The sequence below is a fragment of the Zingiber officinale genome, chromosome 8B (genome assembly GCF_018446385.1).
Source record: "Zingiber officinale cultivar Zhangliang chromosome 8B, Zo_v1.1, whole genome shotgun sequence".
Classification (NCBI taxonomy): domain Eukaryota; kingdom Viridiplantae; phylum Streptophyta; class Magnoliopsida; order Zingiberales; family Zingiberaceae; genus Zingiber; species Zingiber officinale.
The window spans coordinates 112,607,408-112,627,720 of NC_056001.1; positions in this window are offsets into that span (position 1 = coordinate 112,607,408).

Genomic DNA, 20,313 nt, shown 5'->3' on the forward strand with positions numbered 1-20,313 from the left:
CCATCTCAGTCGTGGTCAAGCAAACGTATATCTCTAATGATTTCTCCATCGGAATTCTCTAAGGACTTCTCGGTCATGCTCTCTAATGATTTCTATATCAGAATTCTCTAAGGACTTCTCAATTGAATATCCAACGGCTCTCCAATCGAATCTCCAATGACTTCTAAGTCAGACTCTCCAAGGACTTCTCAGTTGGACTCTCCAACGCCTCTCCAATCGAATCTCCAACAATTTCTCAGTCGAACTCTCCAACGACTCTCTGATCGAATCTTTATTTGCGACTGATCAGACGGAAGACACTTAGTCTTACGACACGCTCAGAGCCCTTAGCCCTGTGTTAGTGATTCGCCTTACGACAGGCTCAGAGCCCCTAATCTCATCCTAGCGATTCGCCTTACGATAGACTTGAAGATTCTTTTCTCGACTCTTCAGTCGGAAGACACTTAGTCTTACGACATGCTCTGAGCCTCTAGCCCCGTGCTAGTGATTCACCTTACGACTAGCCTGGAGATTCTTTTCCTGACAACTCAGTTGGAAGACACTCGGCCTTATAATAAGCTTAGAGCCCCTAGCCTTGTTTTAGAAATTTACCTTACAACAAGCCTAAAGATTTTTTTTTCTTGGCTGCTCAGTCAGAAGACACTCAGCCTTCCTACAAACTTGGAGCCCCTAACCTTGCGCTAGTGATTTTCCTTATAACAAGCTCGGAGTTTACTTTCATGACTCCTTAAGCGGAAGACACTCGGCCTTATAACAAGCTCGGATCCCCTAGCCCTGTGATAGCAATTTGCCTTACAATAAGCCTAAAGATTTGTTCCCGACTCTTTAGTCAAAAGACACTTAGCCTTATGACAGGCTTGGAACTCCTAACCGCTTGCTAACGATTCACCTTACTACAGGTCAAGAGATTCTTTTCCCGACAACTTAGTTGGAAGACACTCGACCTTACGATAGACTTAGAGCCCCTAGCCCTGCCTAGTGATTCACCTTATGATAAGTTCAGAGTTTACTTTCCCGACTCCTCAGTCGGAAGACACTTAGCCTTACGACAAGCTCAAAGCCCAAACTCAGTCAAAAGACAATCGGCCTTCACACCATTGTTCTAAATGGCGTTGTAGGTGGCCACCTGGGATCTAGCAAGAGAACCTAATCTGCCCTACTTTTGTCGAAGGTGACCTTTTAAGGCGGGTCAAACACATAAGTTAGAGAAAAAACCTTCGTTGTTGTTACGATTCCGCAAGTGCACAGATTCATCGTCAGTAATATATAAGATTATCGAACCACAAGGACTGTTGACTAAGCACTAGAGATGTTGCAAAGTAAGTTATCTAGACGGTCAAAAGTTGGCTTTGGCGCTTGCAAACTAACGAGTGTGATTTAAGAGAGGGAAAGAAGGTTGACAAGAAGAGAGGGGAGAGAGAGAATTGATCTTGGAGGGAAATGAGCTTTGGGAAATGGATTCTAGGATTTCGATTTCATTATAATACTAGGAGATACTACATAGATTGCTTAGTTTCTATCCTCTATGTCCATTCTCTTGCAAGAAGTTAGATTGGTCAGTATCCCTAAGTATCGCATAGAGACGATTCCTATGAAATCCTGTAACAGTTAACCCCTGTCACGAGGACGCCTCGGTAGATCATAGGGATACATGTCTAGTAAATAACAATAAGGATAAAGGTAGAGGTTTGATACGGTTTCTTACTTCCTTATGGAGGAATTGCCTCTCCTTTCAAGAGAATGTCCTAGACGTCCGTGAACATGTTACCCTTGTGACTAGGGCCCCTCGGGTATACGATATAGAGCACTCTCTCTACGAGAGCAGCAATTCCTAAGGAATTGTTTCTCCTTTTAAGGGAACGTCTTAGACGTCCGGAAAGGGTTACCCCTGTCACGAGGATACCTTGGTCAATACGCTCTAGGGCATTCCCTTGAATGATCAACAATCCTCCACATCAATTGACAAAGCATGCAAAGAAATATAACTATGTCACACACACAATTCATCAAGTATGAACAAGGCATTAACACGTCATTGAATAGAAACACGACGAATCTACATAGTTCTACATCTCCATCATATTACAAATACTTTCTAATCCTAGAAAAAGATGTCTACTCCATTGTGAGGGAAGAACAACCCCAAAACATAAAATAAAGCATACTTACAACCCTTGATGTGAGAAGAAGGGGAAGAAGAGATGCTTGCCGAGGTTTCCAATGTCTTGGAGATGCCCCCTTGCTCTGGAGATGGATGGAACATCGAGAGGCGGCGGTGGATGAAGCTTAAAGGGGAAACTCTTTTCCAAGGAGAGGGACGAAATCTCAAACCAAAGATGCTCAAAAATAGGGTTCTTGACCCTTTTATAAGTTAGGGCACGGGCGCCACACGGCCCATGCCACAGCCGTGCGAGATCCACATGACCCACTACATCCTCCCTTCGGGTTGAGTGGCACGACCGTGCGAGATCGCACTGCCGTGTCTTCCTTCTACTCTGGCCGCGCTGCACGGCCGTGTGGATCTGGGGCTATGCTCTGGGGGCACGGCCGTGCAGGATTGCACAACCGTGTACTGCTTAGTCACAGTCATGGTGGGGCACAGCCGTGCAGGCACGGTCATGGTGGTTGCACGGTCGTTCCTTATTTGGTTGCTGACTGTGAGGCACGGTCGTGCAGGATTGCATAACCGTGCTCTGATCCCTCTCTGGATTGGTCACATGGTCGTGCAAGGTTGCACGGTCGTACTCTCTGCTTTGTTTCGGTGTGTCGATAATCACCGTTTTCGCCCCAAAAGTTATCCCTGTCAACACAAAACCAAACAAAGAGCAGGTATCTAAACAAAAGAGTATATATAATGAATACATGAGAAAAGTGGCGATCATACAAGGAACATGTACGTATAAAGCAAGTGAATGTGTGTTAAAACATGCATAAATGATCATAATATTTACGCACATTAATTGCCTTCCCCTTCCATCTCCTTCCACCTGTCTCGGATTGTTGCTTCACAATCGCTGTCACCCACCGTGCCTTCATTGCTCATCTTCCATCAATAGGTAAGGTTTTCAAAAATTAATCTAGATTTTGAAGTTTCTTCATGCTTCCTTTGGAGGCTTTCGCAAAGGATGCCTTGTCGAACCCATCATGCAGCCACAAACGTGTCGCCCAAGCCTGACAACGGGCCCAGATACATTACTCGAGTTCGATGAGGAATTCGTGCCTACACGACCAGACTGACAAGTCGTTTGTGCTCGCGCAAGCCTCCAAAGGAGGTAGAAACGTTAAATTAGGTTTTAAATTTTTTTTCTATTTTATTTTTTAAACTTAGGATTTAATCGAATACTTTAGATTAATAATTTTAATCAACTCCTAACTGTGATTGAAATAATTTAAACAGATTTAATTAAAGTCTAATAAAATTATTCTATTAATTTAATTTTTTTAATATTTAGATTAAAGTTTTTATTTATAGTTAATATATTTTATAATAAATTTTTGTTACAACTTCTATTTTTTTTATCTTTTATTTGATTATTGACAATTAATGCTAGAAAATGAGAAACAACCGGCGATAAAATTGAAGTGAAAGTGTAGTGATATTGTTTGGTATTATGGGATATTGTGTTGCAAAGAAAAAAGAGATTGGATCACATGAGACTTATTAAGGAAGGAGTTTATCGGATGGAGTATTATATTGCAGGTATTATAGGATAATTTGAAGCATGTTCTAAAGTATCTGATGAAGATTAAAAAAAAAAAAAAAAAAGGAAGGAAGGAAGCTTATCTTGAAAATAACAAGAATAAGAAGCAAGAAAGGATTGATGAACTACACAAAGAAAGAGTGGAAGTAAATATAGGCATTAATGTAGAAGATAAAGATTATCATGTGAAGGGAGATTCTTCTAAAAAAAAGTCAAAGCATCTCAGGCCTATTAATAAGTGGGCATATACAATCGATCCAACAAAGACAAGACAACAAAACATAAATGATGCATTAAAGTTAAAGTTTATAAATGATGTGCATGAGTACCCTGCAAGATGGATTTATGAGGCAGAAATTCTTTTTCATATAATTGACAATCAGAACTTCAGACAATTTATAGAGATGATTGACCAATTCGGTACAGGCTACAAACCTCTAAGTCAATATCTTCTAAAAGAACTACTTTTTAAACAAGAAGTTGAGATAATCAAATTATCTCTAAAAAATGAAAAAGAGTGAATGAAAATGGATGTTCAATTATGACTGATATATGGATGGATCGTAGACGAGAAGCGTTATGAATTTATGTGCTAGTTATAAACTAGGTACTTCATTCTTTAGTTCTATTGAAGAATCCATAGAGGCACACATTGAGACTTATATCTTTTAGTTTGTGGAAAAATACATCAATGAAATTAACCCTCAACATGTGATTCAAGTAGTGACAGATAATGTGACAAACAATATGGCGATCGCGTAGTTTTTGAAAGTTACATAACCTCAAATTTTTTAATCTCTTGTATGACTCATACAACCAACCTCATGTTTGAAGAAATTGGAAAACTATTCAAGTTTAGCGGAATACTTAAAAAGACGGGTTCTAACAATATTCATCTGCACATCATAGAATTTTGGCTATTATAAGGAAATATACCAAGAAGAGAGATATTGTAAAGGTTGAGTGACTAGATTTGCTATTTTATTTTTGACATTGGAAAGTCTCAAAGACAAGAAAGATTAATTAAGACTTATGTTTACATATGAGGAGTGGAGCAACACAAAATTAAGGAGTAGTGTGAAGGGGAAGCACCAAAGGCAACAATAACAAGTATATCTTTTTGGAATAGTATTTCTTTGGCTTTGAATGTTTTCACCCCTTTATTGAAATTTTTATGTCCTTTTAACGATGACAAAAAACCCTCAATGACCTTTTTATTGGGTGCATTTAAATAAGCTAAGGAAGAGATTAGAAAGACTTTCAAAAAAGAAAAAAAAATATATCATCCCTATTTTGAAGATTATCAATGAGAAGTCTAACGGTAGACTTAATAGTCCTTTGCATTATGTCACTTACTTGTTGAATCCTATTTTGAAAATTATCAATGAGAAGTCTAAGGGTAGACTTAATAGTCCAAGCATACAAAATGACATTAATGCTATAAATAAGTTTTTAAATTGTGTTGAGAGAAATTTTCCACCGATGATGTCATGCAATCCACTATTTCTAATGATAAATTATTGAAGTATAAGAGTAAATCTAAAAATTTTGGAAGCAATATGGCAGTCATAACATATGAGGAGATGGATGTTAACATAACTTTGATTTAGGTACATCTTTTTCTTTTATTTCTATTTACTAACATGCATGTCTCTTTTACCTATTTTAGGGTTTATTAATTTTTTGTCTCTTTACTTTTTTAAGTTGCATGATGGTCCAATTATAGTGGTAATACTCAAACTTACAAAAAAAAATGACAATAAGATTTCTCTCATTGATAAGTAATTCATCGAGGTGTGAAAGAAATTAAAACCAATTTAAAGGGGTAAGTAGTAATTCATAAATTATGTTATCTATTCTTTTTTGTATTATTTTTAATAATTTTATAATTATTTAGATACATACTAAGAAGAGAAATAAGCTTGAGACATCAAGATTGAATGATCTTGTATATGTCAAATTTAACCCCAATCTTATAAAGAAAAGAGTAAATGAGAAATGAGTGGAGATTTGCTTCTATCCTCTCAAGCTAGTGAAGCTTAAAGTTGGCTTCTTGATGGTGGTGATGAAGATGAGGATAAGCCAAGTTCAGGACTTACTTGGAAAATGGTGGTGGAGGCCTCAGGAGCGGATGAAATGCTACAACTAAGGAGGAGCGCAAGGAACATCCCATTAGAGAATTTGATGAGGATTTAGATACATCGAAGGAGGAGAATGAGTAAAATGTTGATTTTGAGTCTGATGATGAGAGGATTATGGATGTAGTTGATATTGCATGTGTAAACGATTTAGAAGATTAGTTATGTTTAGTCTAGTCCTTGTTAACTTATTGTCATCTCGAAATGAAACTTTAAATTTTAAACATAGACTTTTAGTATAAGTAGTGATATTACTTTTTTATTATTAATATGGTGATGATTTTTTAGTAATTATCTTTTAATTATATTTATATATTTATTTGTATCTTATATAAATTGTATTTTATTATAGGAACTTATTTATACATAAACATCGTAAAAAATGACCATGTAGGAAGCTTATTGTAGAAATCCTAAAAAAAATCAATTGCTTATGCAGCAAAGGCGGGAGTTGGTCACTGAGTGCCCCGCCACCGCCACCTACCTTTTACAACATTGCTTCACACCACCTAAGATTCACTCCCTTAGGATATTCTTCTTGCCAAGCATCTGAACATTCTTGATCTGTTTGGACTTTCTAGTAATTCGGTAGGCTACTCGCCCTTGCTAGACATTTAGTCACTTTGACCTACCTGGATTTGCTAGTCACTCGGAAGACTTCTCACCCTTGCCTGACATCCGCTCATCTTGACCTACTTGTACTTGCGAGTTACTTGGTAGACTTCTCACCTTTACTAGTTATCTAGCCAACCTTGACCTAATTAGACTTATCAGTCACTTGATAGACTCCTCATCCTTTCTAATCATCCAATCAACCTTGACCTGACTAGATTTCATTAAATAAATTGTCAAATAAATATTAAAACCCTCGAAATCGATTGCACCAATAGAGTTATCATTATTAAGAATGCCCCCATTCTCTATTGATAGTAGAATGAAATCTGCTAATTGATGTCTTAGATGCATAGATGAGGCAAGGAATGTAAAGTTACTCAAATTATGCCAGAGTCAACATTAACTATGGAATTTGGGCATTGTTTTATGAAAAATATTTTTCATAAAAATATCTATGATATTCCTCAAAAGTTCATCTCAGGAGTCAAAATTAACGGGGTAGTAATACTCATATATGGGTTTATTGTGGTTTTATTTTGCTATTTAGTGACGAATAAATCCTTCTATATATATAGGTTGTATTTAGGGTAGGGAGCCTTGGATTGATTCACTTTTGGGATCTTTGTGGGGGATGGCCATTATAAGTTTTTCAAAGTGATAGTCAGGCGAGAAGCAAATACGTAGAAATGTCTTCGATGATTCAACTTATCTACTGAAAATTATGTTTCCACTACCACATCTCTAACATATATTCTTGTTTATATATTCATAATTCTTTCTTTCAAAATGTTTTTTTTTTATGTTCAACCAAAACATTAAACTTCTCTGAGTTCATCCCAAACAGCCAATACGCTAGCCCCTGGGCAAGATACAAACAGATAAATTATAAAAAACATTTTTCCTTAGCACAGTGTGTTGGTACAATTTGCACTAATGATCTAACTCAGCTTTTGATAAATGACAAGAAAATTAAAACTAGAGTGTTTTGTGATCTAATTATTTTACCAAGTGTGTAGGAGTTGACGGGTCTGAAGCACCTGACACCAGGCTAAAATTTAGCTAGGTCTGCAAGACCCGATAGTTGGTGGGAAGTCCAGATAGGTTCGCGGGACTCAATATCTGGCAGGAAATCTAATTAGGTCCGCAGGACCTGACAACCGGACGAAATCTAATTGGATTCACGGGACCTGACAACTGGCCAAAATCCAGTTGTGTCTGCGGGACCTTAAAACTGACAGGAAGACCGGGTGGGTCAAAGACAAGTCAAGTGACTGCAGTTGGTAAGTAGGCGTAAGCAATTGGAGGAGAGATCCAGTGAGGACGTGTTCCCCATTAAGGAAACTATAGGCGTCGATCTAACTTAGGTCAACTTGGGAAACCTAAGTTGAGATCTTAATTAGATTCTAATCTCGAGGAGACTGGATCTAATTACTACTCCTATCCTGTTATATTGTGCTAACCTTTTTTTGTAGGATAAATATATTTTTTTTGTTGCCTAGGACTAACTCTTTTTTGTAGGAAAAGATGTTGAAAAAAGAGGATCTGGGCACCCAGACCAGTTCACTCGGGCGGGTGCCTTGGGCACCTGGACGATCCGAGCACCCAGAGTTGGTCCAGGTGCCTGGATCAGAAAAAATATCCAAAAGCTGAGTTGGAGCGCGACGCCTGACCAAACCCACGTCAATGGTCCAAGTGCCCGGAAGGGGTCCAAGCACCTGAAAGTGGATAAACTTTGCGGATGAAGTTTCGATGAGAGATCGCCACATCAGCAGCGGTCCATGCACCCGGAGGGGTTCCAGGCACTCGGAATGGACCTATATAAGGGGCTTCGAACAACGGCTTCAGATAAACTTCTTCTACGACTTTCATTCCTCTGCACTGCTATGGAAAAGCTCTTACGACACTATAAAGCTCCTCCGACAACCAGCAATAAAAATCTATTTATTTCTCTATTGTCGGTAATATTTTCTAATATTCCTGTACTTAAATTTTGTAATAATTCAAACTATTAGTGGATTGTCCAACGAAAGAACTTGACGAGTACGAACCTTGGAGTAGAAGTCGTTGAAGCCTCCGAGCTAAGTAAAAAATTTGGCATTGTTAGCGCTTGATATTCCTTCTCCTTTCCTACTCCTTATTTTCATTTCCACTGCGTAACTCATTTTAACTCGTAATTTTCAACAATCACTATTCACCCCTTCTCTAGCGATCTTACGATCCTACACAACGGTCCTTTACACGGAGATATGAAATACTTCGATTGGTTCTATATAAGTTCTGGTTATGTCAAATATGGCATACCATATTTCCTAATAATTGACTGATGTTGTCAAGTTTTCTTAGCCCCAACCACCCCTTTGCTAAGTAGATCAAAATATTTAAAGAATTTTTGTTGTTCAGGAAAAAGCCCATATATACCGTAAAATACTATGAATTTGTTACCTATTAATAGACGTCGTGAAAAAAATATGATTTGTGATGTAAAATTTATCAGGCGAAAGAACAAATGCCAAAGTATTTTATATTTTTTTCAAGTTGGATTCATTTATATGTTTAGAGTGACTCTTTGTTTCCCGATTTTACTATATCATCGTAAATGTCTCCCTTATTATTGAATCTTTTTTGAGAGATTTTTCAAACCTTTAAGATCCATAAAGGTATCGGCTCAGTTGAAAAAAAAAAAATCTCATATTTTAATGTATAATAACAAAATCATTTATGTTTAACTCTATCTATTTAATATCACTTTTCCAACAATTTTCGATACTAATGTTATCAACGCCTATTTTGGATATTAATGTTATCAACGCCCATTAAAATAATGTGTAAACTTGTCATATGTGGAAAACATGATGGCACAACTCTCTACTTGTTTAGCAGGCATTAGCTATGGTGAATGCCACCATATATTAACCTTTAATTAAATTCAAATCTGATCTGAATATCCAAGGACATTGATAATCATGATTTTAACTATATTATTTTATATCATAATACATGTTTTTATTGATTTATTCATAGTTTAATCTCACATTAGCATCATATCTCAATATTACATTTGATTTTGGACCTAATTGTAAATTAGCTAATTTTTATGGTATTTGGTGCTAATATTTGATTCTTATTTTGTAGGCATCAAAAGGGTCATGGACCCGATCAGATCAGGCTGCATTTAGGATCAAATTAAGGGCTAATCAAGTCGATCAAGCCTCGGAGCATTATAGGTTGTTCATCCAAGATTGAGAAGATCTGAGCCATCCGTTGAAGATCCGGCTCATCCAACCTAATGAGGGACATATCTGAGCCATAGATGAGGATCCAGAGGTTTTGATCCAAATCTGAAGACATCACAACCGTTGATCAAGCCAGAAACGACCTGGACCGTTCGATCAAATCTGAGGAGTTTAAAAGGCTTCGCGTGAGAAGCTACAATCGAGCTCGGTTCGTGATTTTGCGCTACAGTGTCTTCTTCTCCGCGACCGCAGCTTCCATTCCCAAATTTCAGATCCAGCTCTTATTCTTCTTCAACGACGGCGATTCTGAGCTGCCGGCGTCCACTTCCGACGATCAGAGAGTGCTAGAGGGAGGTTTCTCGGACAGGGATCTTCACATCCAACTGAGCTCAGAGGGAGGTTTCTTTGAGTTTTAGATTCGTTTTCGATTTCCATTCCGCAACAGAACTGGAACAATCTGTAGGACTGTTGGGCCGGCTAGAAGAGGGGGTTGGTAAATAACCTGGCAATTAAAAACAAACAACCCTTCCTCGAACTCTTTAAACTAACACTTGTAAAATAAAGTAAGCGGTAAATAAGTAAAGCATTAAAAAAGGTGAGGCACAAAAGGTTTACTTGGTTACAACCGATGTGGTTGTTAATCCAAGGAAGATTAAGCTCACTATCAAACTCCTTCAGGCGGAGAAGCCTCGTACAACAATGTAGCGCAGAAAAACAGAAGCTTAACTAGAACAGAGGTGCACAAGTGTTTGGAATTACAATTCAGAGTTCATTGAAAAGCTTCTGGACCAAGGCTATATTTATAGCCTTGGTCGGGGCGCCTGGAAGGATTCCGGGCGCCCTGGGGGGAATAAAACTTTATCCCCCAACGTCCAGAACATGAAAGACGCGTTCTGGTCATACTTTACGTTCCGGGCGCCCCGGACTGTTCCGGGCGCCCCAGGCTGCTCCGGGCGCCCTGGACAGTTCCGGGCGCCCCTGAGCAAAAAGTCAACTCTGGTTGACTTTTGTGTCCGGAACCTCTGCTCCGTTCAGTCCCGCCTCGGTCCGGGTCTTCCGCTCCGAATTCGCTTACTTGGGTGATCTCTGCCATCCGGAATATGGCTCACCCGAACCCAACTTCCGGTCTTCTCGAGCAGCCTTCCGCTCCGGCTTCTCGTCCCTCGGAATCGCTGCGTGTTTCCTTCTCGTCCACCAGCGTACTCATCCGCAGTCTTCGTCCCTCGGTCACACCCCGTGCCGACCTTCTCGCTAGCTGCGTCTCTTGCTCCCCGAGCAATCTTCCGCTCCGGCTTTCGTCCCTCGGAACCACCGCACGCTTCCTTCTCGTCCACCGGGGTACTCTTCCGCAGCACCTCGTCCCTCGGACTGCCGTCTTTCTCGCTAGCTGCGTCTTCCGCTCAAGTACCAGTGCTCCTAAGTTCCTGCACACTTAGACACAAGGTTAAATACAACGCAGGACCTAACTTAACTTGTTGTTCACACCAAAATAACCTTGGGGTTCCAACAATCTCCCCCTTTTTGGTGTGATCAACCCAAGTTAAGTTAGGATCAAAAAATAGATATAAAAATTAAGACTAACTTAATTTTCAATTTAGTGAAAAAAAATAGAAACAAAAAATTTACAATTTTTAATTTTCTACCTCCCCCTAGACTTATACTTTTTCTTCTCCCCCTTTGATCACAAAAAAATGGGGTTCCAAGAACAACAATCTAAGGGTTGCCATTAAAAAAATGAAAATATATTTCAATGTTTTCCGGAAGAATATTTCCAAGTCAAGAAAATTTTCAAAAAAAATAACTTTTGAAAAATTTCTAACCATTCGACATCAAGATTAAGAAGTTTCTAAACAGAAAGCTTTATGCAAGAAAATTTCAGAGAATTAATAACATAAAGAGAAATTTTCTATGCATTTATTTATTTATATATTTTATGCTTTAATCAGAAGGTTTAAATTTCCATTTTAATTTATCAGAACTTCTTAAGTCACACTTTTTCATATTTAAAGCCAAAAATATTAAACATGCAACAATTTGTATCATGTTAATTTCTATTATTTTTTGAATTTCAAGTTCACAAAAATATTTCAATAGCATAGATTCTAACTTGATAAAATTTTTCGATGCTATAAAAAATTCTTCCGACAATGTGCAAAATTCGTTTGAAAGAATATTTTGTACTTTGTAAGAATTTTTTAATAAAAATTCTAATTTGCAGGAATTTATTAATAATAGATTTCTTAATCCGAAACACTTTTTCGATGACTCATTTTCTGAATTGCAAAACTCTTTCGAGAAAGTAATTTGTAATTTGAAAAAATATTCGAAGAAAGTTTTTGACATCATTTCTAATATGCATAATTCTTTCGAAAAAAATATTTTGCAATTTACAAAAGTTTTTCGACAAAATTTCTAACTTGCAAAATTCTTTTAATAATATTTTTAATTTGCAAGGCAAGTTTGACAATTGATTTTCTAATTCGAAAAATTCTTTCGATGATTCAATTTTTGATTCGAAAGACTCTTCAGGCAATTTTTCGATTGAATCATTTAATTGATCAGAGGTTCGAGTCCATACCTGACTTACCTTTTCTGTAGTTGATTCTCCCCTTGTCGAGTTGCTTTTATCCGAAGATTCTCCCCCTTCATCACCATCGGGATGTACTTCGGCTGTTGGGGTTGTCTCGGTAATTTCTTCCATCTCAGATTGTTCTGTCGGCAGCTCGGTGTCCATCAAAGAGTCGGATTCGGCTTCAGTTGGTTCTTCGTAGAGTTTTAAGAACTTTTCCCAAAGTTCTTTTGCGCTGTTGTATTCGCCAACTCTATCGAAATCTTCATTTGGTATTGCGGTTAGAATGTGAAACTCTGCCCGACCGTTTGTTATTGACTCGTCACGCTGCTTCTTGTTCCAAAGGCGTAGATCGAGTCTTTCTCCGTTCGTGTTCTTCGGTTCTTCATAACCGGATTTCATTATTAGAGAAATACCAATATCAGAGTTAAGAAATACCGTCATTTGTTGCTTCCAAGAAGCAAGCTCCCCCTCGAATGTTGGTGGGTAGTCGCTAGCTCCGGCCATTGTTTTGTTGCTTCAGACGGCGGTTAGTCCTTCTGAGGCGTCTCGGCTCTGATACCACTTGTAGGACCGTTGGGCCGGCTAGAAGAGGGGGTTGGTAAATAACCTGGCAATTAAAAACAAACAACCCTTCCTCGAACTCTTTAAACTAACACTTGTAAAATAAAGTAAGCGGTAAATAAGTAAAGCATTAAAAAAGGAGAGGCACAAAAGGTTTACTTGGTTACAACCGATGTGGTTGTTAATCCAAGGAAGATTAAGCTCACTATCAAATTCCTTCAGACGGAGAAACCTCGTACAACAATGTAGCGCAGAAAAATAGAAGCTTAACTAGAACAGAGGCGCACAAGTGTTTGGAATTACAATTCAGAGTTCATTGAAAAGCTTCTGGACCAAGGCTATATTTATAGCCTTGGTCGGGGCGCTTGGAAGAGTTCCGGGCGCCCTGGGGGATAAAACTTTATCCCCCAACGTCCAGAACGCGAAAGACGCGTTCTGGTCATACTTAACGTTCCGGGCGCCCCGGACAGTTCCGGGCGCCCCGGAGCAAAAAGTCAACTCTGGTTGACTTTTGTGTCCGGGACCTCTGCTCCGTTTCAGTCCCGCCTCGGTCCGAGTCTTCCGCTCTGGATCCGCTTACTTGGGTGATCTCTGCCATCCGGAATAGGGCTCACCCGAACCCAACTTCCGGTCTTCTCGAGCAGCCTTCCGCTCCGGCTTCTCGTCCCTCGGAATCGCTGCGTGTTTCCTTCTCATCCACCAGCGTACTAATCCGCAGTCTTCGTCCCTCGGTCACACCCCGTGCCGACCTTCTCGCTAGCTGCGTCTCTTGTTCCCCGAGCAATCTTCCGCTCCGGCTTTCGTCCCTCGGAACCACCGCACGCTTCCTTCTCGTCCACCAGGGTACTCTTCCGCAGCATCTCGTCCCTCGGACTGCCGTCCTTCTCGCTAGCTGCGTCTTCCGCTCGAGTACCCATGCTCCTAAGTTCCTGCACACTTAGACATAAGGTTAAATACAACGCAGGACCTAACTTAACTTGTTGTTCACACCAAAACAATCTTGGGGTTCCAACACAATCTGATCAATTGATCTGGTTTGCCAATTCGCAGAATCAAGCTCTGTTCTTCGGCTGGTAGAATTATCAGATGGATGTGAGCTTGAGGGGAGGTTTCCAACAGCTGTGAGTATCTTCTGGTGATAGTTGGGAGCTTAGTGATTGTTGTCGGGTGTTGAGGGGAGGTTTCTGAAGCATTTCTGTTGTTACGGCTGAATGGAGAAGATTAGTTTCGGTTCTGGGTTTGTGGAATGTTAGGGTTAAGAATTCTTTGTTCTTGTCTTAGATTGTTCAATCACTTGGCTCAGATCTATTGATCTGATTTACTTTCCTTTGCAATTTGAATTTCTGTTTGAGATTTGTGTGTCTGATTTCAATTTCTTGCTTTCAAACCCCAAATTTTAGATCTAATTTCTGATTAGTTTAGTAATACTGATACTAACTGTTTGTAGGGTTTTGTGATTTAGTTAGCAAATTAATCTTTGTGACTATGATCTTGACTAACCGTAGGATGCTTAATTTGATGTTTAGATTACTACCTTTGTTCAATGCTTTTGGGGCTGAATTCTTGAGCTTGACTAATGAAATGGTTGTAAGTGAGAATTGTATGTAGGTTGGTTTATTAAATGGGGTCAAAGCTATGAGTTTGATTGTTACTGTAATGGTTAGTTGAAGAAATTGATTCCATGATGTTTGATAGATGAGAATGCTTAATAAACTTTGTTGAAGTTAGGAATCAATGTGAATTAATTCTAGAGTTTGAACACACTTATTAGTTACCCTTGGAAAGAAAAATACGACTTGGGACTCGTTACTACAACACTTGTTTATATTTTAATGAGTTTCAACTTTAATTAATTTGGAGCGCCTTGTGACAAGCAAAAAGGCTGACACCAAATTTTGGCGCCGTTGCCGGGGAATTAACTAGCAATGTGTGTTTAATTTTAGATTGATCATTGAGTGATTTTATTTTGTTAGCATGTTGATTGATTTGATTGCTTATTTCTTTTTGTATTTTCATGTTGGTTTATTCTTGAATTTTTAAATATTTTTACTGTTCATCTTATCATGTGTTTGAAACTTTATGCTTTTGAATCTTCTAATTTGGATTTTTAGTGTTGTAGTGAAGAATAGGAGATTTCTTTAGCATGGATCCATATTTTCAGAATTTTGGAGGTGGAATGGAGAGTTATCATTTTCAACCTGAGTATCAAATTTACCCAAATTTAGATCAACAAAATAGGTATGAGTCATTTTCAAATGGTTTTAATGCTAATTGGGTGGATAATTCATGTTTCAGGTATGAAAGTGTACAAGGACCATTTTTTGAGCCATATCCAGCTTACCAGAGTTCATATGGGTTCCAAGAAGTTTCAACAAATTTTATGCCACAACGTTTTCAACAAAACAATCCTCAGATGGATGAGTCAACATGGAAACTCAGAGAGATGATGCAACAAATGATCGAACATCAAGAGCGACAATTTTCAAGGATACAGAACATACAGATTCAGTTAGATCAAATTGCATCATCCATCAATCAACCGCAAGCACAAAATTCCAGTGGAGAGATGGAAAGTAGTGATTCTGTCAAGCCTGACCCTACTTCCATTAATTCACATGATTTTTCTAATATTTTTTGTGATGATTATGTAATTATGCAAATTTCTGATCCTACTGATATTGTTGTTGAAGATGTTGTTAGTGATTCAGGATCTGAACATATTTTTGAAGATGATTTAAGTGTAGGGGATTACTTACTGGAAGCATTACCCCAAGAATCACCAAGAATTGAAGATGTAAGTGTATGGACTTGTGCTATGGAGCCAAGCACCCAAGAATCACTACATGAGGATGAACATTCACCAGAACCACAGTTTGAGCCATATCTTGATGAAAAAGAGGTAACAATCACCACTCCATGTATCTTTCAAAATGACAAGGTGAGTATTTTTTGTGATTTATCAGAAAATTCAATAGAGGTACTGTTCATTGATTTCATTAGTTATGAATCATTTCTTGCTAAATTTTCTACTCACACTAATATTCTCCTATTTTCTTTTTACCCCACATGCGTGTGGGAAGTGTTGATACAGTCTGACCTGGCTGTTGTTTTGATGTTGACACTGATTTAAGTTTGTATCAGATATTAATTAAACTCAGACTGATCATTGATCAAGGTTGATCATATGAAGAAGAAAAGTCCAAGTACGGATACTTGGCACGTAAAGTCGGAGAGGGCTCGGTAGCTCGTTCTCCGGATGAGGTCAGAGAGGGCTCGGTAGCTCGTTCTCTAGACCGGATGAAGTCGGAGAGGGCTCGGTAGCTCGTTCTCCGGACTAGGTCAGAGAGGGCTCGGTAGCTCGTTCTCTGGACCGGACAAAGTCGGAGAGGGCTCGGTAGCTCGTTCTCCGGACTAGGTCAGAGAGGGCTCGGTAGCTCGTTCTCGAGACCAAGGAAGACCTTAGGGTTTCAGGCTGGAAAGCTGCAAAACTCACCTCGGTAGCATTGGATCGGTCTGCAGACCGATCCAGTGATACCTTGGTCGTCTGGATCGGTCTGCAGACCGATCCAGTGATACTGAAGGATCACTGATCGGTCTGGTGACCGATCAGTAACCTCACAGAAAGTTTCTGTGGGTTAACTGATAGGTCTGTGGACCGATCAGTAGCCACACAGAAGCATTCTGTGGGTTATCTGATCGGTCTACAGACCGATCAGGAAGAAATGATCAGAAACGTTGGGACTCAAAGCGAGAGGGTGGATTGGTCTGTGGACCGATCCACACATAGGCTGATCGGTCCACAGACTGATCAGGCACTTCACAGACCGATCAGGATGTGTCCTGATCGGTCCAGATACCTATGGATCGGTCTGCTGACCGATCCACACCATGTCATTTTGTTTCTGCGCTTCTTTGATTTTGCTGATTCACTTCTGATTTACTTCCGATTCACCTGACCTAACTATCTGCTGTGAGATCTTTAAGTTTCAGGTTGCAGGTATCATGCCATTGGTTGATTTCAAACGAATCTCCATCAGAAGAATAAGAACAAGTGACTTTTACGCTGTAGTTCACTGCAAATGATGTATTTGAAGCATCAACGGATACTGGCAATCTGAGTATGCTCTGGGCTTGACTCCTTGGCATTGGTTCGAACTCAGAAGACACCAGTGAAGACCATGGATGGTATTGGTGTGAGTTCAGAGGACCAGATGAGGAGGAGGAGTGATTGGCTACGCCTGAGTTGGTTGCAGTGATTCGATACAGATTGCAGCGATTCTATGCAGTTTGCAGTGATTCGATGCAGTGAAGAAAGCAGAGAAATAAGAAGGAGGAAGAAGAGAGGATTGCTAAGGTTCTGGAAAAACTCTCTGTCGACCAAAGCAAGGGCGCTGTGTGATCGAGCTCTTGGCTGAGGAATCCTTCTGTCTTTGCGCGTTGTTCTCTTTGTGGCTGTCGAGTTCATTAGTCCATTTCTTTAGCCACAAAGCTCTGTAAGTCTGTGCTTCATTTTTCATATCTTTTCCTGTGACTTTTGTGGAGAGGTTACTCCACCGAGAAGGAGGATCTTTAGCCGGAATTTATCCGGGGTGCGATCTACCGAAGATCAAGGAGTCGTCCACCTTACGGACACGCCGAGGAGTAGGGGCAAGTTATCCCCGAACCTCGTAAATCCGTGTGTTAGTTGTGTTTTGCTTTCTCCCTTGTATTAGTTGGTTTTTGCTTATTTCCGCTGTGCTAACAACGTTCTGGAAGGAAACTTGTGCTTAAGCTTTTAAGAGGTTATTCACCCCCCCTCTAGCCATCTAAGATCCTAACAAGTGGTATCAGAGCGAGGCGCTCTTTCATTCGGATTAACACCCTAAAGAGCAAAAGAAGATGGCTATGAAGGAAGGATTTAGCACCAATCGTCCTCCCTATTTCGACGGAGCAAATTTTCAGTATTGGAAGAGCCGCATGGAGTATTGCCTCAAGACGGACATCTCCATGTGGTTCTCCGTCAAGAAAGGATTCACACCACCGAAGGACGAAGAAGGTAAGGAACTCGATTCATCGAGGTGGTCTACCGAACAAACTCGTAAAGGGCAAGCCGATGCCAAGGCGGTAGTCACCTTACAATGTGGGATTGCCAAGGACCAACTCGTCAAGGTAGGTCCATTCTTGAGTGCAAAAGATTTATGGAACAAGCTTATCGAGCTCCAAGAAGGAACTCGAGATTCTCGGATAGCCAAGAGGGACCTATTCTTGAATCAACTACAAAATCTCACCATGAAGGAAAATGAAACGGTAAGTGAACTACATGGGAGGCTCAAGGAAATCATCAATGGTCTCCACTCCGTGGATGAACGCGTGGAGAATCGCGATCTAGTAAGGTACGCTCTTAAAGCCTTTCCAAGGAATGTCTTGTGGTCATCTATGGTAGATGCCTACAAGGTTTCCAAGGATCTTTCCATTGTTAAATTAGACGAATTCTTTTGTGAAATGGAACTTCATGAACTTGCTAACAAAGGTCAAAGAGAGAAAGGTATTGCCTTAGTTGCAGGACCAAAGAACAAGGATGGAAGAAGAAAGAGGGAAAAGAAGAAGGAGAAAGAGATTTCTTCATCTACATCCTCCTCCGAATCTGATGATGAAGGCGAATCATCATCAAGCGAGATGGCCAACTTCGTGAGGAGAATTATGAGAAGAAGCCGAAGATACAAAGGAAAAGGTAAACCTAATGATCAAAATATTGATAAGACTAATGTTACATGCTATGAGTGTAGCAAGAAAGGCCACTACCGGAGTGAGTGTCCAAAACTCAAGAAGGAGGAACGGGCCAAGAAAAAGGAAGAAAGAGCCAAGAAGAAGAAAGCTCTCAAGGCCACTTGGGATGAATCTTCCTCAAGCTCATCGGAGGAGGAAGAGAAGAAGGAGAAGAGTACTCGGCAATTGGCACTCATGGCAAGGGAGGAGTCTGAGTCCGAGAGTGATGACTCAAGCACTTCAGCCGCGGCTTCATCATCTTCGGATGATGAAGAGGTAACCTCTTCTCACTTAGAAAAATGCTATAAGACTATTACACATTTGTCTACCTTACTTAAAAAATCAAAAACAGAAAATAAATCATTAAAAGAAGAAGTAGAAAAATTGAGGGCCCTTAGGGAAGATGAGGTTGATGACCTACATCTAGAGGTCCTTGAGGATGAGAACAAGGCCTTGAAGGGTGAGGTTGAGAAACTCAAGAAAATGCTTGAAAAATTCTCAACTAGCTCTAAGACCCTAGACATGATTCTAAATGCCCAAAGGGCGGTCTACAACAAGGCTGGATTAGGATACCAACCAAAGGAGTCTAGTTTTATCTCTTTAGTGTCAAGAACCCAATTTCATAGATCGCATGTTTCTAGGATCCATGAGACTAGGAAGGGTGTAACCAAGGCATGGGTGCCTAAGTCTTTCATTGTAGATGCATTAGGTCCCAAGATTTGGGTACCTAAAACATCTATCTTTCGTATCTTGTAGGCATTGGTCAAGGGGGAGCGTCTATCAACTTGGTTTGTTGATAGTAGATGCTCCAAGCACATGACCGGGGACAAGTCACTTTTTACTACTCTTCAAAACAAAAATAGAGGTAATGTGTCTTGTGGTAATAATGGTAGCCTTAAGGTTATAGGAGTTGGAGATATTCATATATCCGGATGTCTTCAAATTAGAAATGTCCTTCTAGTCAAGGGGATGACTTTTAATCTCCTAAGTGTCAGCCAATTGTGTGATACGGGTTACACAATTGAGTTTCACTCAAGTCAATGCATGGTCAAACACATTGACACACTTGACACGGTACTAGTAGGCACAAGAGTAGATAACATTTATCAAGTTTCGTTTAAAAGTGCTACTAATGCTTCTGCTAAGTGTTTCATGTCAAAAGAAGAAGAATCGTGGCTTTGGTATAGGAGGTTGGTGTTGGTTGCTACTCGGAAAGACTATAGGTTCCACTGTACAAAAATTTTGTACAAAGGTCTGAACCTTTTCCTAGCTACCATGTGTTCTTTTAAATTAAATTTTGGATCTCCTGCGGAACTTAACACGTTTGATCCAAAACTTAATCTATTTGTTCTTTTAGGTTTTGACTTGGATCTCCTGCGGAACTTAACACGTTCGACCCAAGTCTCCTTAAGTTATTAATTCCATTAAATATCAATTTCCATAAAAGGTTCCCAGTACTGACGTGGCGAGGCACATGGCCTTCTTGGATATGGGAGCAACCACCACCGACTAGACAAAACCTTTAATAGAAAGCTAATATTTAATTTCCTAAAATAACTTTAGGTTAACCAAAGAGAACAATCAAATCACAAGGAAAAGAAAGAAACAAAAGAACACAACTTCGAAAAACCATATTCGAAATACTAGAACGTAAGCCTCTTGTATTTGGTATTATTTCCATAAATAACTAGCATGATGCGGAAATAGAAATTACTAGTTATACCTTGTAGAAAAACCTCTTGATCTTC